This window comes from Meriones unguiculatus, chromosome 1 (assembly GCF_030254825.1).
Source record: "Meriones unguiculatus strain TT.TT164.6M chromosome 1, Bangor_MerUng_6.1, whole genome shotgun sequence".
NCBI lineage: Eukaryota > Metazoa > Chordata > Mammalia > Rodentia > Muridae > Meriones > Meriones unguiculatus.
Window position 1 is genome coordinate 10,058,004 of NC_083349.1, and position 17,679 is coordinate 10,075,682.

Sequence of the window (17,679 nt, forward strand, 5' to 3'; positions counted from 1 at the left end):
CACAAACTAGAGTTACCTAGAAGGAAGGAACCTCATTTGAGAAAATGCCTCCATAAGATCTGGCTGTAGGGCATTTTCTTAATTAGTGGTCACTGTGGGAGGGCAAAGCCCATTGTAGATGGTGCCATCCCTGAGCTGGTGGTACTGGGTTCTAAAAAAAAAAAGGCAGGCTGAGCAAACCATGGAAAATAGTCCAGTAAGCAGCACCCCTCTGGAAAGCTCAAAGGTATGGATTCATGGCCTCTGCATCAGCTCCTGCCTCCAGCATCCTGCTTCGTTTCAGTTCTTGTCCTGACTTCCTTCAGTGATAAACAGTAATATGAAAGTGTAAGTCAAATAAACCCTCTTTTCCCCAACTTGCTTTTTGGTCATGGTGTTTCATCACAGCAATAGAAACCCTAAGACATCTTTCATTCCTACTAGATAGCCCTATCCACAGGTCTAGCAAGGCCTGACCAGAGCTTTGGGGTCCTGAAGAATGGAGAAAGGGATTCTGCTAAAGCCTAGAAATTCCAACCTGGCCTTGACCAGTCTGGTTGCCCTTGACTCTGGCATGGCCATGAAACCCACCTCTTGGCTCTGCCTTCCCACAGCCTTTTGTTGTTGTTGTTGTTTTGTTTGTTATACTAACCAACCCTCAGCAAGCCGGTGTTCCACAAACCCAGAAGGTAATAGGTCTCATTGTCAAGGCTCAAGGAAAGCCCCCGGAGCCTATTACATTTTATCGTGAGGGACAGCCCTACACCACACATCTGTACCCACAAGGGAAGCAAAATGAACAGAGGTCCAGGAAGCAATAAACACATTAGTGTTTTTCACTTTATCTTTTTGAGCTTCTAGAATTTTTTTTCTCTGCTGAAAATTTGCTCAACCACATGCTCTACCCACAAAGCCCAGACCTCCTACCAGTGTGAAACTCTGATACCCAGTCACTCATTTCTTCCAGTGCCTCTGGGCAACTGAGGCCCCTGTGTTATTGTCAGGGAGGCTGCTGTCTCTGCCGCACAAGCAGGAAGAACCATCCCAAACACCATCATACAGATAAATGACCTCACTCCCCTGACCCCAATCTTGCCTTCTAGACATGATAGTCAACAGACTGCCAACCACAAAGCACAGCTCTCACTTCAAAAGGAGTAAGATATGGTTTATTCTGAAGCCAACTATGAGTAGCTATGCCCCTGGAACACAGAGGCAGGGTACCACCGACCCCATGTTCCAATGTGTTTCATGAATTTTCTATAGTAGCAGAACAAAGATGTGTGTTTAAACAACATTGCTAGAGACATCAGGTGGGCAGGGTATGACAAAGCTGGGGAATCTGGGCTCTCGACCTCAGATGCTATCCGATGACATTCTCAGCTGGGTGGGTGAAAGCCAGTAGTCTTGTTTGAAATTCCAAATGGTTTGACTCGTTCAAGGATGTTAGGTCACTCGCAGACATGGGCAATAACTGGCTGTTAAGGTGACTAAAGATAGCACAGAATCATTTGGCTCCAGACCTGTAATTCCAGCTCTCTGTAGACACAGACGCTCTCATCCGTCAATTAGCCTGGTAGAATCTTTACACGGGTACCGCTTTGTTCTTGGAATTTCAGTTCCTTTGTAAGAACCAACTGCCAACAAACCCCAGTGCCTCCAGGAAGCCAGGAGCTGAAGACGTGAATTTCTACGATCATGGCAGGCAGGGGATGCTGAGACCCTCTGTGCCACGCTGAATCACATCCTCCCACAGTTCATAATATTTCACAGAACCTGGCATATGATGTGCAAATATACCCTTTTTTTTATTTGATCAAATTGTAATGAGATTATACTTCATTAGTATGGGGCCCAAATCCAATCACTGATGTCCTTACAAAAAAAAAAAAAAATGTTGTGGGGGGAGACTTAGGCCCAATCACAGAGAGGACCTTCTGACAACTACCTAGTAATTGGACTGATGCAGTCACAGCCAAGGAATGAAGGTGGTCAGAAGCAGCCAGGAACTAGGAGGAAGCAGGAGGAGTCTCTGAGAACAAATGTCCCAGCATACAATCCTGACTTCAGACAGGGCTGGAATGAAATACCCTCCTCTGTGTTAGACCATCTGGGTTATGTGCTACAAGACTAATAAAACTTCAAGCTGGGTGTGGTGGCTGGCACACACCTTTAATCCCAGGGAGGCAGAACCAAATACAAAGGGACACTGAAACCAGAACAATGATGAAGTCGCCATAGCCACTTTGAGACCGCTGTGGATCTCATTACCTCCAGGGCTGTTAAGAACCATATGGAAATGGAGGGGAAGCTCTTGGTCCCACACAGGGCCTCACATACACCATGACGTACAGCCAGGACCCTGGAAAGACCTCTTCTTTGGGAAAGAACTAGATTTAAAAAGAAAAAAATCTATCAGCAGACCAATATATATATATATATTCTCATTTGGGCTTACTCTTATCTTACTCTCAGACACATTTGGTACTAAAGCTGTACCATATGTAGTCCGAGAGAGTAGAAGAAGAAAATACAAATGTCTTCTATATAGGCATGACATTAACCCCTGGATAAGTCCTCACAATCCCAAAGTACAAAATAACATGCAAAGAATCAAAAGAAATGGCACCCAGGAGAATTAAGACACCAATTTTCAGGCATGGGAATTATTAATCACCAAATACATATAAGCTTGTGTCAAGTGTTCAAATATATATAAGCTTGTGTCCATTGTATTCATGAACTCATGAACTGCCCCTGTGGTTATCAGTGTAAGACTGGCACAAGGCTGAGCCCCTCATATGTTTTTATCACTAGAAGAGAGAAAAGCCCATGAGGCCCAGCACTACCCCTCAAAGGACTATTGGCTATTAATGGCTATTGGAGGGAGTGGTACCATTGTCTTCAGTGGTATAGCCTCTGATAAGTTGTCCCAGCTTCAGGAGAAGTTCTAACTTAGAACAAAAAAGAAGATAGGAGAGTTGGGTGTTCCAGCAGGATAGAAGGTGGATGTGCCAGGGTGGGGGATGAGGTGACTAAAATGCATTATATAAATATATGGAACTGTCAAAACCCTTTAAGTTTTTTAAAAAGACAAAATTTTGAAGCAATGATACACTTAAAAGAGACTTTGCAGATTTAAATTTGAATAAAATATTAAATAAAATCTATAAAGGAAAGAGAGAGAGGCAGAAATTAGACAAGGCTGACGAGGTAACTAATAACCTGGAAAGAAACATAAAGTATCCAGAATATGACAAAGAAAGATGAATTAAGAATAGGAAGAAACAGCCAACAAATTTCTAATTAGAGTTCCAGAAAACAGAGTAAAACAACAAAAGAGAACTTTCTAGAACTGATTTAAGACTTGAATATGTGGGGCTAGAGATATGGCTCAGTGATTAAGAGCATTTGCTGTTCTTGCAGGAGACTCGGGTCCATCTGCCAGAGCCACATAGTGCCACATACCAAGCCATAACTCCAATTCCGGGGCATATGGCACCATCTTCTGACTTAGCAGGCACCAGGCACACACATGGTACACAGACATACATTCAGGAAAAACACTCACACATATAAAAAAAATATATTTTTAAAGTCAGGTGTGATGGTGCATGCCTTTGATCCCATCACTCAGGGGGGCAGAGGCAGGCAGATCTCTGTGAGTTCGAGACCAGCCTAGTCTACCAAGAAAGTCCAGGATAGCCAAGGCTACACAGAGAAACCCTGTCTAGAAAAACAAACAACAATAAAAAAATAGTATATTTTAAAGTTACTATGTCTGCAAAGAATCAGGGAAACATGCTTCTAAACTAAAAGGAAAATCATTCAATGAAACCCCAGAGTGATGAAGGAAGTAGACCAGAAAGCATTAAACAGCCATTAGAAAGGCCTCAAGTCAGTAACTTAGCTTCTACCTTATGAAACCAGATAAAGAATGACAAAACAAACAGTAGAAGCAGAGGGGAACCCTAGGCAGCTTATGTCAGTGAAACGAAAGCATAAAATCAAGAGAAAAATCAATGCGACCAAGTGAGATCAATGAAAGACATACATCTCAGCAAGAAAGACAAATTAAAATAGAAAAAAAAAATGGAACAAGGGGCTGAGGGCTGGCTCAGGGAATAAAGGTACTTGCTGTGGAAGCCTGATGACCGGAGCTCAGTCCCCTAGAACCCACAAAGAGGAGGAAGGAGAGAATTGACCCCACAAAGTTAACCCCTGACCTCCATATGTACACTATGGCACACAAGTATACACACACACACTTCACCCATACACAATAGTACCAAGATCAAAATCTTGTAAAGCAAAAAAAGATGCAAATTGCCCACATGAAAGAAGAAAAAAAATCACTGCAAAGCCTACAGACAGTAAAAGGACAATAAGGAAAACGAACACCACGAGTATCTTCAGGCACAAACAATCCCCAGTGATGAAACGGGATGATGTCTAACGAAAGGACCCGCTAAAACTCATCCAAGATGAAATAGTCATCTGAATAGTCCTGTAACCACTACAGAAACTGAATGCATAATTTAAGAAAAACAACTTCCATAAAAGAAACGAGCACAGATGGTTCCATTGAATTCTACAAAACATTTAAGAAATAAACATCTCGGCTCCGCAGTCACTTCCAGGAAACAGAAGCCCAAAGAAAGTTCCCACCCCACATTATGATGCCAGCATATTACCCTGTTTCCAGAACTAGATGACAAGAAAACAGCAAACCCGAATCCCTCGTGAGTAGGTGTGAAACTCCTTAGCAAAATATTAGTGAGTCATATCCAGCGACATACTAAAAATGAACCCACCATAACTACGATAGTTCGGATCTGGTATGGCCCCTCCAAGGGCCCAGGTGTCACAGGCTTGGTCCCAGGTTAGAAGGCACTTTAAGAGGTGGACCTAGAAGGTTTTAACCACTGAGGTTATACCTTTAAGGATTTGTGAGATTCTACTCTCTCTGCCTCCCCTCCCCCTTTCTCTGTCCATATCTCCCTTCTTCCTGTTTTCATTTCCTAGCTAATAGGTGAATGGCTTTGCTCCACCATCTACTCCTGTGACTTTTAGAATAACCAAGAACACTTTGAAAAGAACAAAAAAAAAAAATGGAAAGAATAACATTACCCAACTGTTTAGTGTTATCAAAAATTACATTAATTTTTTAATTTATTTATTTAATATACATGAGTGCTCTGTTTTCATGAACAGAGGGAATCAGATCCCATTACAGATGGTTGTGATGTAGTTGCTGGGAACTGAACTCAGGACCTCTGGAAGAGTAGTCAGTGCTCTTAATCACTGAGCCATCTCTTCAGTTCAGTTTTTTTAAATTAACGTACCATAAAGGGGCAGCTGCATATATTATGGAACATAACAGATCCACAGACACCAGTTAGTTAGCTATTAGTTAGTTAGTTAGTTAGTTAGTTAGTTAGTTTGTTTGTTTGTTTGTTTTTTACAAATGTTTGAGACACACTAACAGAGGTAGGCCAGTCCTTTCAAGCAAGCCCTCTGCCCACCTGAACATTGGACTCCCTGCTCATGGGACAAGGTCACCAAGATATCTTCACACTAGGACTAACGTCTGGCAATAGCCTGCACTCATGTTCGCAGAGACAGGTCAGTGTCAAAGAGGGAACCAGGTTATAGAAGAGACATGGAGGGAGGACAGTAACTTGGGCTTCCTAGCACAGCCCTGCCTGCCCTCAGTTCCAAAGCTCACATCATTCTTCTCCTGGTTCTTGTTCTGGTGAGTTCAGGCAGCCATAAATACCAGAGACTGTTTAACTCACAGCTCTAGAAGAGGGAAGTTCCAGGGTGTCAGGGTGTCAGCACGGCCATTCCTAGAGCAGGCTATTGCTTTCTCACCGGGCCCCCACGTAGAAGGGAGAACAGGTTCCCTATTATGGCTACATGGAGAGACACTGATTCCACATGAAGACCCCAGCTCATGACTTCATCTGCCTTCCCACCATGAATTAGGACCTCAGCATATGGAAGTGAGAGACATAACTGAGTCCATGGCAGCCACTGTGGGTACAGCCTCTTGCTTCCTGCCCAGAAGCCACCATTGCTGAGTTCATCCATCTACCCAGACTATTGCATAGTACCTCCTGCCCATTTTACCTACGGTGGAGTCCACATCTACCCCCCTCATTAAAGAAGACCAGAGTCCCATGAGATTCACCTGCCTTGCAAGGAGACCTACAAGTGGGTAATAGACTCAGCTATGAGCCAATAGCTCCCCACCCGGCCCCAGTGGAACAAACCAAAGCACCCTGCTAGCCTCCACATCAGGCCAAAGAAGGCTAAGAAAGGGGAAGGATCAAGATCACTGATGCATACACATCAGACTCAGCCACAAGCCTCTTCCTTCACATAGACAGTCTCTGACTGACAGCTGCTCTGTGGTCAACATGGGTCCCAGACAGGTGGTTAGGGGGAGTGAGTGGGACAGCTCTCATGATGCTGTGCGGGATCACAGATGCCAGGATGCATACCAGTGGTTGTCAAAACAAGGTTTGGCAAGAGCTTCAGAGTGGAATAATGGGCTCTAGGGTCCCATCACATGTGTCACTGCTGGGTGCTGGGTGACAACAATCTCGTAAGTGAGATAGCACTGACAGTGGTCACTCTCATTCACAGGCCAAATGATTGGGATCGGAAAACTGATGTTCAGAGATAGGACATGACTGGTCCAATACATAAACAGAATCCTGACCTCAAGCTTGAGGTCAGACTGTAAGAAAGCTTCCTTGCTGTGCCACTCAAGGCTGTGGAAGCTGTGAGGGAGGGTTGTTGTATGAAATCTGTCCTCTGCCAAGGTTGTTTCAATTTCCCCATCATAGATCTTTGCACCTGAGAGACCATATATGCCAGGAGGATTTTCATGTCAACTCAGGAGCAAAGCTGGGTCTAAATAGCTGGATGGAACCTTTACCCTGTCTTTGCGCCTCTTGTGTGCCCATGGTTATGGACTGTGACCTACCCATTTTCCCATGACTTTGCCAAGCATGCTTTCTGCTCCTCGTGTTTACTCTCAAAACATCTGTTCCTCTAGCACATTCTTGCAAATGCCCTCCTGCCGACCAGCTCCCAGACAGAAACAATCTGCACCGCACAGCCGCTCTCCCCAGCCTGTTTACAGACTATACTAGCATGGGGAGGCTGAAGCCATGGCATCAAGCTCAGAGCAGTGACAATGGGCCTGACTATGGCTGGCAGAAACAAGGGCTGCTCAAGTATGTGCAGAAACCATAGTGCCCAGGCAGGGTACTGACTCTCCCCATTGCTGTGTGTTTCATTTCACAGTAATGATGGGCTAGCTCCAATATGGCCCAGCAGACAATATAATGAAACAGAGAGCCCCTGCCCGCAGCCAGAAATGTACATATCATGCACAGGGAGAAACTGTCTCTGTCTCCAACCACTATACTCCCAGGTGACAAGACTCCCGAGAAAGAAGCACAGAGAACAAAGGAGGCTTTGGCAAGGCATTTAGTCTCTAGACCACAGAGCTCTTGCCTGTCAAATAGAGATAAAGATGACAGAACCCACCCCACGTAGCAATTAAACTCTAAAGATTTTGTCCAGTCCAGGGGCAATAGTAATTGCCGCTTAGACACTCGCTGTTGTCACGAGCAACGTTACAAATGTGAGACCAAGCGGGTCCTGCTGCCTCAAACCTTGAATTAATATAGTTGAGTACTTCTTAATGCTCACTCAGTATCTTGGGATGCCTTGCATCCAACCAAAATAAATAGTGGTTGTGTAGCAGATGACCACAGACAAGGTTACCAACCCTTAGAGCTCAAGAATTTTATTCTGCCTTGACCTGGGTTCCAAAGCCTTGCACTGACCTCAGATTAGAACGCTGAGGTTGCCTTGCTTAGTTTGAGCTGGGGGCAAGGGCGCCCCCTGCAGCAGCCTCCTTGTATCAGCATTTCTGTGGTGCTATGCCATGGGCTTTGTTATCATGGGTTTCCTGAGAGCAGTAAAGGATAGAAGGAGCAAACACGACCGTAATGTGTCTTCAATGGGTAGGGAAACTGAAACAGCCTCTATAGCATGGCATCGGGGTGATGAGAAAGAAGCATGGCTTCAGAAGGTAAGGAAGCTCAACTCCGGCTGAGGATGATTGCAAAGTCAAAATATTCAGCACCTGGAAAGCAGGGGTTCACAGAAGACAGGGAGGGGCTGGGGTTGCAGTGGAGTTGGTAGGATGCCTGTTTTGCATGTGCAAAGCACCGGATTCAACCCCAGCACCACCTAAGCCAGTCACAGCAGCACACATGCACTCCAGGAACAGCAGCCTGTGGGAAGTGGAGGCAGGAGACTGGGACCTCCAAGAGCGCCCTCAACTACATAGCAACTTTGAAAGCCCGCCTAAAACAATCTGTTTGGAGCTGGGAGGGGGCTCAGTGGGAAAAGTGGTTGTCACACAAGCATGAGGACCTGAGTTTAGATCACCAGCATGCGTGCGTGTCTCAGGTGTCAGAGGAAGGCAAATGCTCTGGGCTGTCTCGGCAACCAGTTTACCCAGAACAGCAAGTCCCAGGTCCAGTGAGAAACAGGTGATTATACCTGAAGGAAGACGTTCAAAGTCAGCCACTGTCCTCTACACACATGCACGGGTGAACACACCCACGCACACATACATATCACACACACACAGGAGCTGGGAACACAGGCTGTTAAGTCAGGGCTCCAATCACATAAGGTGCTGGGTTCACAGTGGAGGACTGCACACAGATGTCCTTTCACACCCTCCTTCACCATAACCCCCTGCCCAGCCCCAGCGCTCAAGGGACAGGGTCCCCCGCTGGTCAGGAAGCAAATCTGAGAAACCTCAATGTACTATGATCAAGGACCACAGGCTACAAGGCAGCTGGCTTCCTGGGGAGTTTACCAGAAAGTAGCCTCTTCCTCCCAGCACCAAAGAGCCAGCAGGGCCTCTCGTTGGTGCCAGGCTCCTAGGTGGCTCCAGGTAAAGCAGGGACCTAAGATAGCCAAAGCACAGACCAGAGGTCAAGGGTTTCCCAGCCAGGTCAGTGACCCAAAGGGAGACAATACATAAGGTCAGCCTGTCCAGCAGGGATTCCTGCCACCCTGTCCAATAGGAACCCAGATGTTGCAGATGACCTGGGGGAGTCTCTGTTTTACTGCCTCAGCATCAAGCCTCTCACTGCCACCATGCCACATGTTCATAAGTCACAGTGTCACTATGTGACAGCATCCCAGCCTCGGGACACCAGTGTCACCTCCACAGCAGCTCTGTGTCACACATCACACTGTTGCCATTCCTCACTGTCTCAGTTACCATATCAACAGCATCACCATGGCACACAGTCCCCGTATCTCAGCTGTGGAGCGCTGCTGGAGAAGGTTGAAGTCTGAAGTATCTGGATAGCCAACTGAGCTCAGTCTATTGAGCTTTTCTCAGCAGGGTTTTGTCTCCACCTGATCTGGTAACCCCAGATTTTATAAGGAGCGGCACGTCACACTGTAGCCATGCCCCCAAGGAAGCTTACAGGCCAGACCCTTTCATGATAAGAAAAGCAGTTCCACCAGCACCTGTGGATTCCTGGAGATGCCCTCCCTATGCTAATAAGATGCCTTGCTGTCTTGACTTTACAAACGACCTTTGACTTTACCTGGAGATTTCCCCCACCCACAGGATAATTAAGTACTGTGTTCTCCTTAGGAGACCGTGCTCCTGCATGTAAATGAGGTACTGTGCCATCTCATGTAAATCAAGTATCCCTGACCAACTGACCCCCAGCGAATCAAACACATTCACCCTCAAAACCTCCCTTACAGCCCAAGGTTTATAAATCCCTGATTTCAAATAAACATGCTGGATGCTGCATGCTACATGATACCATGGCCGACTGAGATGGGGGAGGGCTCCCCTCTTCCCTGAAGATTCACTGCCCAACCGTTCGAGTCTCCGGACCACCCAGGGCTTGACTGCCAGTTGGTTGGTCACATGCTGCCAGCCCCAGGTCACTGTCACGCAGAGCTGCCTCTGCAGCCATTGGCCTTGTCCACTTCTTACCAGCTTGCCCTCCAGCCCGCTGGGCCTGGGCCTCACCAGGCCTGTGTCTCGGCTGCTCCTGTGCAGTACTTAGCACAACAACTTAACCAAGAGCTGTAACACTTTGGTATCATCACAGGCTTCTGGAACTCCCGAATTTCTACTGCCTAAGAACACTGGCTTTTCGTCCAAAGGTCCTGAGTTCAATTCCCAGCAACCACATGGTGGCTCACAACCATCCATACTGAGATCTGGTGCCCTCTTCCAGTCCGCAGGTGCACATGCAGGCCGAGTACTGCATACTTCATTGAGTGATTGATTCATTAATGGCTACCTGTGGGAAACTCATTTCCACCTTCCCCAGTCTAGCGCACAGGCCTGTCCCTGAAGCACTCTAGTTGTCCCTGAGAGAAATGCAACCCCATCCCAGGGTCGCTCTGCTCTTTGTCCAGCTGTGTCCCAGACTTCTGCTGGACAAAGACCATCGGTCACCACGTCACACTGTAGCCATGCCGTGTGTCATTGAGTTTTCCAGGCCCAGTTAATTGCTGCTGAGGAAAGTACTTCAGGAGGTGCCATCCACTCCCAGTGACCCACTCCAGACCTCATGCAGAGATGAATGCCTCCAGACCTGGGGACTGGGCAGCTAATCACACTGGCTATTGGTGCCCTCAGGCTGTCCCTATAAAAGGTTTATATGGCTCATTGATAGTTAAGTGCTAAATACTGCCCAGAAATGTGTGTAGATTTACTTTTAGCATGGATTTCTGGATGGAGGCCAGAAGCTGTAGCCACAGCAGCTCAGGAGCCTACAAGTCTCTCCTGGTCCCTTCTTCTGTCATAAGAGAACAGAGAAGGGGCTCACCCTAGTTTCAAAGACCCAGCCCATCAGAAGTGACAGACAAAATTCAAACCAGGACCCTCAGCTGAAGGTCTGTCTGACTCAGAGAAGCTTTTGAAAAAGTCCACTGGGGACTAGGGGCTTACAGAAAATCTGGATATTTGTGAACACACTTCAGTTTGTTTCCCCAAATATGAGACCTGCCTTCCTGACAAATCCTTAAAAGTGACCTTGTGCAGTGGTGGCCAGACCAGCAAGACAGACCCAGAAGACATACAGCATCATAATTACAACTTGTGTTTGAGTCTTTTTATTTTTTTATTTGTTTTGTTTTTTGAGACAGGGTTTCCCTGTGTAGACTTGGCTGTCCTGGACTCACTTTGTAGACTAGGCTGGCCTCAAACTCACAACTCAAAGGGATCCACAAGCCTCTGCCTCCCTAAGTGCTGGCTCATCGGCCAAGAGCATTGGTTGTTCTTCCAAATGACCTGAGTTCAACACCCACATGGTGGCTCACAACTGGTCTGTGTTTATGAGTCGGAAAGGGCCAAGCACCACACTGTGCAGACTGAGCATGCCTGTCATCTAAACTTTGGCAGGAGCACTTGACCTTGACGACTGCTTGTTTGTTCCTCACCCGAGCCCAGGAGCCATTCACTCCCCTTAGCTAATTCCCAACACCTGCCACTATTGTAGCTCAAGTGTGAAATGTCCACCTTGGGCTTATGTCTTTGAACACCTCGTCCCAGCAGGTGGTACCATTTTGGGAGATTATGGATATGGTGGAGGGAGAGAAGAGAAGGTCTCAGTGGTTATATCCCGGCCCTACTTCTAACGCAAGTTCACGTGCTCCATGTCCCCATCACTGTCACTTTCTCTATCTTTTATCTCCTTGCTGATCCACCAAGAAGCAAGTGGCCTGGCACTCCCGCCACCACAGCCACAAGGATCAGTGAGCAGCCACAGGCCCACAGTCCATCGTTCCTTTAGAACTTTGGTCCTTCAGTTCTGTGCAGGGTGACATCCTCTCTTTTACCACGGGGGGGGGGGGGTAGATGACAAATATAATGAGGCTTAACATTCCCTCAGCAAAGGGACATTAGCTTCTCTCTGAGGACTAACCTGGGAACCCCCTGCCTCTTAAGAACCCTACAGGCCAGGATGAGCTCCAGGCTGGCGCTAAGCTGTGGAGAAGCATCACCTGTGGCCTGTGAAGGGCAGCAAAGTACCTGGTGATAACGCAGAGAATTAAGACCCCATGGTCTTGGACCCGCAGGAGCTCACAAAGACAGAGGAGGATGAAGTCTGGGGGCGGGGTTGGAGGGGTGCAGGGATGGAATAAATGGAATGAGACTGACTAGTGGCTACACAGAGGCCAAGTACCCAGAATCTCCCTAGGCTTTCCTCGAGGGACAAGGATTCTGAGTTGCAGCTTTCACTCAGGGCATCAAGAAGCTTGCGCCCAGGCTCAGGGCAAGACTTTCCTGATCACCTCAGAAGCACGGGCCTAACAAAGTTATTTTTGTCAACTCTGGGATTTGATATGTATACTCCCTCTGGAGTATACATACTGATAAAAATATAAATAACAGGTAAACTAACAAGCAAAGGCTTTCCCACTGTGGTAAGTGTGTGGAAAGAAATGGAAAGGGTGTGCGGAGCTGGGGTTACAGGAGCCTCCCCTCCCCCACTGTACATGGTGGGTGACGCAGTACCTCTCTACACCAGGACCCACTGAGGAGAGCCTCTCCTCAGCGGCAAAGGGCAGGAAAAGTCCTTCTGACAACAGCCACCAGAAACCACGACAAATGGGTCCCTAGCTACTCTTTAGAGGAAATATCTCAACTCCATAAAGAAGGTCCAAGAGTGTGATTCAAAGATGGGGAAGCCTAGATATAGAGGTGCCTGACAGATTCACCCAAATCCTACAATTAGGGAACAGGGATCTAGTTCCTCAAGTGGCTCTGGGTTCCATATCCCTTCAGGAGTAGTGCTCCTGGCCTAGACATGACCCTCACAACCCCTCATCTTGTCAGTGAGGCTAGCCTAGGCAGCACAGAGCAGACCCTGAGCTCTGGCATTCAAGGACAGAACCTTGTTGCCCTTGAGAGGATGTCACCGCCTAGGGAGAGCCAGGACATTACACACTCTATGAAGCATGGAATGGCCCCTTGCTTGGAAAGACACCAACCCTGTCCTGAGCAGGCAAGACTCTCATTGCTGCTGAAGCAAAGTGAGGGAGTCTATTTCAGTGTCCTCATCTGCCTTAGTCCTTAATAGGTAGACAGGCTACCTGGTCACTGAGAAACATAGTGCACAGGAGTGATGAGATGAACAAAACATCAGCCCATTGTAAAGCTCAGTAGAGACTTCAGGAACCATTCATAAACTCTCTCAAGTCCTACTTCAGCAGGGGCATCTCAGTACCCCACAGCAGGCTGGCTCTCTGTCTCTGTTTCTCTGTCTCTCTCTGTGTCTCTCTCTCTGTCTCTGTCTCTCACTCTCTCTCTCTTTCACACACACACACAATACACACCTCTAAGGTCTGACTCAGGTAACACCAGAGCCTCAAGAAACAGCACACTAAGGCCAGTGCAGCCAGGCCTTGAATGGATGTCCCAAGTAAGAAAAACCTGTACAGTAACTGACAGTATCCACAAGAAAAGAGGCCAGGCACCACCCCCAGCTGGCCTCCATGCTTCTGGATTACCAGCCATGGCCAGCATGGTGCCAAAACATCCCCAAGCAGCTGTAGCCAGCTCTAACCTGTATCCCAATACCTTCTCATTATGTGCATCTTGGGGTCACCCTACACTCAGATACTTTTCCATCTTGTCCCTGCCTTTGAGTGTTCCCAGGCTCCTTGCAGGTGACACATGCAGGAGACAAATGCATCCCTGCTCCCTTCTCCTCCCTGCTCTGCCCACCTTGGATCAGACTGGACAAGTTAAAAGAGGAGGGAAGACCTCCCACTACAGCTTCTGGACAGAGAGAAAGTCGTCCTGGTATCTCTCTGGGCAGAGTCACAAAGGTTCTGGGGCCTACTGTTGAGCCCCGTATATTGAAACAGGGTATACTGGGCTTGAGATGGGGGCTCTCGGGTACCTCTCACAAAGGCTCCGGGTAACATGGCTTACAAGCCACATCCTACCCAGCCTTCTAGAACTTTCTTCAAGGCTTCTGGCTTTCCTTCCTCCTCACCTCTCCATTTAGCTGCTCTGCTCTCTTGTAAGTTCCCTTGACTGTCCCCTTATGTTGAGGGTCCTTGTGGTCGCCTTCATGGCCCAGCTTGGCCCTTCTGAGTCTGTCTTCTCTCAAGCCATCCCAGCCACCCCTGCTGCAGGAACCCCCTCTATATCTCCGGCTCACTTTAGAGCCATATATCAGGCAGGCTGCAGCCACTAGCTCCATTCCAGCCCACCACAGGCAGTGGCCATCCAGGGCTCCTCTGACAATTTCCAACATCCATGGGGTCTCTCTCCACAAGGGTCCCCGCCTCTGCTTCCTAATGAAAGTCAGAAGAGTAGGCAGTGCTCGCAGCCAAGGACAGCCTGAGAGCTGCAGGAGTGAAAACAATTCCCGCTTTCTTGAGCACAGCTGAGACTGGCAAGTTCTCAACCAAATGCTGAGGACCATGAAAGAAAACCAAATCCTCTCCCTCAGAGAGAGCAGGCCTAGGGCTCCAGCAAGTATTCCCTAACCTGCTTTTAGGGCCCCACACCTTTGTCCCAGTCTCTTCCTTAGCTGTACCACTAAATCAGACAAGGACCAAACTGAGCCAGCACTGAGTCCAGATAGAGAATGCTGAAAGCTACATCACAGGCCACTGGTGGCTGCTGACCCCGTGATACCCACTGATAACCCCTCACTATGGGGACAGAGCACTTGGATGGGGGCACACTCCACAGCTACCAAGGACTGATGTACAAAGCTCTAGCACTCTCGCCCCTGGGGATGAGGGATGCCTCAAGCTTGCATTTCCCAGAGTTCCCAGGGGCACTGGGCCTTGCTGATCCACCCACATAGTTATTCCTATGGTCACCTCCAAAATATAACCACTCCCTCCAAGCCTGGTCTAGGAGTTTATTTCTGAACGAGGAGGTTGAACCAAGACAGGGGACCAGGCTGGATTTCTGGAGCAGACAGGCTGCTTCCAGAGTCCCCAACTCTGGAAGGTGATGAGAGAAAGCCAAGCAGGAAGACACTAGGACCTCAGACATCAGTGTCATGAAGTCCCACTGTGGACCTTGGCAGTAAGTATCACCTGGGAACTGAGGTTCAGACATGCCCTGGTTCCCCACAGGAACAGGTGCAGCTAAGGACCAAGCCCAAGTTCCCCTTCCTCCATCATTCTGATGGGTCGGGTAGAACTCGGGGAAACAGCCCATTCTAGAAGTGGATATTTCCAGGCACTTCATGAAAGTGACGAGAAACCATCTTATTGGGTCCATGAGTGTGGCAGGAATATTGTCAGGAGGGAGGGCTCATTTGAGGCTCAGTGCTCCCTTGAGACTTCCCAGAAACAAGACACCTGGGGACATGGACAGTGGGCCAGCTCGATACATGGAGCGGCCTCATCTCCCACTCTGCCTCATCTCAAAAAGCCCAGAGCTCAGCTTTCTTCTTTAACGCTGAGCTAATGAGAAGCATATTTTACTTCCTCAGGGGAGGCAGCTGTGGGGTGGAAGTCGGAAGTGCAAACACTGGTTGTGGATGAATCATCCCACTGCTGTTTATTAATTTTTTTACAGCAATGTTTTTATGGTTTCCTGAGAACACATGGAAGGGTAAAGCTCATCTCTCCTGTGACTGGCAATAACTGTTTGGACTAGAGTTCAAAAGGGCAGAGATGTTGAAACAACACAGAGCTGGGCTCTGGCTGCCTCAGGGACAGCCATGGTCACATATTTTGGCCACATTGAGACCAGACAAAAGAGATCAGTCCACACTCGGCACCTTTCTATGTCTGTCTGTCTGTCTGTCTGTATTTCTCTCTCTCCTCCCTCTCTCTCCTCCTCTTCCTACCCTCTCCTCCATCCACAGCTTTCATTTTGTCCTTCCTTTTCCCCCTAAACCCAAGGCTTTGAACACACTCTCCCAAGCACTCTACCAAGTTGCCCATTTCTGTCAGAACCCATCATCATGCCCATGGAGGCCTAACAGGAGACCCATCCTGTGCCATCCCATGGGGGTTTAGGTAAATTTAATAATGGAACTATTTAGGTAAATGCAAAGATGTGGGGACAAAAGGGTACCCAGGACTACTACTACTAGGGTAAGAAAGAAAAGTGTTCTTAGAAGCTGGACAGAGGAGGGTGTGAGGGAGCTGTCGAGCAAAAGCTGAGGCTCTTAGGGACCCCACAGGGAGAGATTCTGAGAATAAACCCCAACCTCCCTTTCCTCCCACAGTCCCCTACAGCAGTGTTTCCCAATGTGTGGGTTATAACCCCTTTGGCAAACCTCTATTCCCAAAAAATATTTCCGTTACAATTCAAAACAGTAGCAAAGTTACAGTTATGAAGTGGCATTGAAATAATTTTATGGTTGGTGGGTCACCACCACATGAGGAGCTATATTAAAGGGTCACAGCATTAGAAGGTTGAGAGCCACTTCCCTACAAGGTCTCCCACTGGCCGGCAACCAACCTCAGAGGCCAGGGAGCAGGTAGAAGGGTGGCAAGAGCATAGGAAAGGCAAATAAAGTACCAGCCCAGAAGTTCCATCTTCTGCCCCTCTGAAAGAGCCCTCCACCAGGGTCCCCTTGGTGAGCCAAAATAAAATGCATGGTCTTCAGGGAACAAGCGGCCCACAGCAGCCTGGTGACCTACCTTAAATAAGGAGGGAAGCACAAGAACAGAGCACTGAATGATCTCATCTGTTTTGTTTGGGCTCCCACCTAGAAACCTGGTTGAAATGGTTTCTCGGCTTAAAGAAGCAGTGACATCCAGCGTATCTGCAAACAGAAGGCACAAAGGAATGCATGACTCCAGCCTCTAAAATTCCACAACCTTAAAGAGCTGCTAAGGGCATGTTCGCAGTGTGCTCCTTGATTCTCCTGCTAGGAAAACCTTGAGCTGAGGACACCTCCCTGGCTTCCTGCTGAGGCTGAGCTTCAAGATTCATTAATGTCAGACACTAGCAGGGCACCTGCTCACCGGCTGGCTACCTCCTCACCATCCCTGGTCCCCTTTCCCCTAGAAGTCCATGTTTCTCTTTGAGACCTGCCTCTTCTCTCTGCTCTCCCTCTTGGGGTAATCACCCACCCCATCTAGGTCAGGGGTCAGGGCTTATGTGCTATCAATCAGCATACATTCTCTCAGGCCTCCAGAATGAGTAACACTCAAGTCAATCAAAATTAGCTAGGCCTCTTACTCCAGAAGAAAGCAAATAAAAGACTCAACCTTTTCCACTGGACACCCACACGAAAAAGATCAACCTGAATTATAATGAAATACCCAAGGCAAGCTACTACATAAAAAAAAAAAAGGTTTATTTTGATTTTGATTTAGGACTCTAGAGAAACAAGGTCCCCGTTTTAGCAATGGCCTCCTGTTGTGAGAATTGGGGAGGTGCATACTAATCGATGCCTACTTTTTTTTCATAAGGTCCAATGACAAACCAAAGTTTGATTCCACCAAAGTCCAGCCTGAGGAATCAGTGAGTTTATCAGGCTTATTTACAGAGCATGGGTGAGGAGTTACTGGCTGGTCTGCACTCAGCGTGGATGGTGACATCCTGATAGCTGCGTAGATGGTGCTCCTATACCATAGTGTGTTCAGCCTGTACGCTAACCCAACACAGAGACGAGATCACATACA